Below are 3,224 nucleotides of genomic sequence, written 5' to 3'. Positions count from 1 at the left end.
AGTGTTAGATTAGACGAGAAAGATTATGTCGTTGGGACCAAAGAATTGACATGAATGCGGACTCATCGTTGATGACCATCCTCATCCACTTAGAACAAGTTGTTTTTATGCGGACTCATCGTTGGATGACGAATGCTCAAAAAGCTAAATCTCTGACGTGATGGTATTTCTCAATAAACTCGAATGAATAAGATTTTCTTCCTTTTGAATATATATGGTTAATGAATTGTCTTGCGTAACAAGAAGATATAAAAAAAAAAACTACGTCACTACAAATCTAGGGCACCAGACGTCAGTATATAACTAGGAGACATTGACGCAGCGTGCCGCCGTGCCTGTTACTGAAAAGCTTATTAAGCTTGAATTAGCGACATTCGGTGAGTAGCGGACTAATGGTGTAAGTATTGTTGGTGGTGACATCAACTGGTATGTTATCTTTTCTTATGTGGTTTCATGAAACGTGAAGCAATATATGCTGGAATATGCAGCCGTAGGTATATGACACCAAAGGAATTATGTTTCTATTTAGTTGTGGTAGAAGCTGAGCCGTCTGTTTCTATTTAGTTGTGGTAGAAGCTAAGCCGTCCTACATTAGAGGAAAAGAACAACCATATCACTCTGAAGCATAAACTCTCGAAGATAAATTCAGACTGTTCGTTCTACTAAAGCTTTCCTTTGTTAGTCTGCTTGGTAAATAAAACCGGAGAGCTGTAAGCCGAGCAAATCTCATAGACATAGCAGATCACTATAAAGCAGCTTTTCTGTTACAATAAGGACCAACATAAAAGCAAGAAATAGAAAGGGAGGCTTCAGATATACTTCTTCCTTACAGCCATGTACAACAACAGAGAAGAAAACTAAAGAAGGTAAACTTTAACACTATAGCTTAAAAGGTACAGAGAAAAGAACATTGTCTATATGGTTCTTCTGTCTAGCCTAAGTCCATTATGTTCGCAAGGGATCCATTTCACATAGATCATTTTAGCGCCGAAAATCTCTAACCATCTGCTGGAGGAACTTCGGGTTGCCCCTGAACATAGTCCTGATCCTACAATAAATACTGATTAGCTAGCTTGTGCTCTGTATATAGTAATGGAATTTTCCAAATTAAGCATGAAGATGTACCTACACATATTGAAATATATCTTCCAGAGATTATCAAGCACCTCTTAGTACACCACTATGTCTCTTGTTTCTCCATTTTCATCAAGCGCAAGGAGCTTTAGCCCACGCCTAGAAATTATCCTTGAGATAGCACCATAAATCTGCCCATGAGGAAAAAGCAAGTTTCGGCAAATAGACGCCAACCTCTCAAAAGAAATAACAAAATAGAAGAGGCAACTTGGTAGTATTTTTTACACCATGGAAATAATTGTGCTTTTGTTTATGTGCAACATCAACCTAATCTGCATTATAAAAAAAGAAACATACCTAAATATTATGGTACTGTAATCTATGTATCTGGTGTTTTTTCTCAACTGCAGTCAAATGTGTAAGAGATAGAGTATAACTTGTGATTGTTCCTGTGTTTTCTACGTCAAGTTCACTAACAAAGCCATCTTCAGTTTGATATGTCGTCTGGGATCATTACATAATTAAAATAGAAAGGATACATACCATAGATATCTCAAGCGGCCAAGCATAGTCCATTGCTTGATAAAACTTGTGAACAGAAAGATGGATCAACCCACTATTGCAGAGAACTGCTAAACGCCAGCCAACAATGCAAGCACTCCACCATTGCCTGAAAGGAGCAGATAGAGATAAAGACATTAATCGATACTAATCCGGAATGATCGGACCAAATCACTAAATCAAGTAGACGACCTTGATGTTCTCTTTCCTTGAACAACTTGTGCAATATATATCTTTTTACTGGTTGGTACATCAAAAGTTTGTTTACTCACACTCGGAGGGTTCACTACTGCCAAGCATATAGCTCTACAAAGGAGGAACAAATCGTAGCTGTGGCATGTGCCTCGTGCAATTCAGGAACATAAATCATGAGATACCTTAAAACTGAGAAACATATCACTCTGATAGCAAATTCTCCGCATGTTCTCCCTATATTGTTACAATTGAGCGTTGATCACTGTGAGTAGCATCGCAGTGGCAGTGGTAATAAAACCGTATAGTGCATCTTGTTAATTCTAGCTTTTTCTATGAAATCCATCTTGTGCAAGTAATATGAATATGCCTACTTGGCGCCTAGTTGATTTTTATTGGAATCACATTTATTAGTGTTGTTATCAATCCTCCTATTTTCCATAGATATGATGTTAACTTTTAGATGTGGAGCATGATATTATAAGTAAAACTTCATAGAAAATGAGAAGTAAATTGTGTCCAGACTGTATAATGGTTAGAGAAGAACATGTTTCCAAGAGTTTGAGTCCTGAAGACTAGATCAGCATTATGTCCTGAAGAACATGTTTCCTGGAATTAGAAGCTTATATGTAACCTAACTCGCATAACAGCAATACTAAATCCATAACAGCAATTCTAAATCCATAACTACAATTCTAAAACTGAAACTAGCCATAGCAAAACGCAGACTAGCCCTAAAACCCATTCTAAATCATGCAGGGAAAATAGAGGGGGGGGGGGGGGGGGATTGGGATTGGGATTTGGATGTTCCTCACATAGAGTGTGATTCCGTGAAGAGAGACGACCACCTGCCGCGGCTGCTCCTCCCTTTCACCCACCTCGCCCACGAGGAACCACCACTGCTACTGGCCGTCACGGCCGCTCCTACCTTTCCCCCACCTCGCCGCGGCAGGGAGCAGACGGCGCGCATCCGTCGGGGGGCTCGACGCCTCGTCCCAATCCGCGTACGGCTCCTTCTGCGAGGGCTGGACGCCATGGCCGCGCCACGCTCCCCTCCCTGGTCGGCCCTTCATACGCGCATCCGTCGGTGGGCTGTACGCCACGACCGTCAGGCGCCTCGTCCCCCTCCCCGGTGAGGCCTTGTTTGGTACAGGTGTTTTAGGCCTTGTTTACTTCGGTCGCATTTTTCTTCCCAATGGGGATGGATGTGATTTGGTGTTCCCAATCTCCTTAAATACTCTTCCTCAAAAATACACTAAGTATGATGGAGAGTTTTTGATTTAGGCAAAAAATACGGGATGTGAGGGTATGGGAGGGGATATCTCGGGATTATATGGTTCAAAACCGGAGAAGTAAACGGATTAGTGGGGATTTTCCGGAATATGAAATAATCCCCT

General features: G+C 41.2%; 1 long non-coding RNA gene across 1 annotated transcript; it reads right to left on the bottom strand.

Annotated features, from left to right (window-relative positions):
* Positions 1–726: 726 nt before the first annotated feature.
* LOC124700031 lies at positions 727–2,710 on the bottom strand. The gene is made up of 4 exons (XR_007001604.1): positions 2,643–2,710; positions 1,618–1,744; positions 1,126–1,265; positions 727–1,048 (listed from the first exon to the last, which is right to left on the bottom strand). It is a non-coding gene; the product is annotated as an uncharacterized LOC124700031 (long non-coding RNA).
* Positions 2,711–3,224: the final 514 nt, after the last annotated feature.

The sequence above is a fragment of the Lolium rigidum genome, chromosome 3 (assembly GCF_022539505.1).
Source record: "Lolium rigidum isolate FL_2022 chromosome 3, APGP_CSIRO_Lrig_0.1, whole genome shotgun sequence".
Classification (NCBI taxonomy): domain Eukaryota; kingdom Viridiplantae; phylum Streptophyta; class Magnoliopsida; order Poales; family Poaceae; genus Lolium; species Lolium rigidum.
This window is presented reverse-complemented; position numbering and strand designations above follow the sequence as displayed.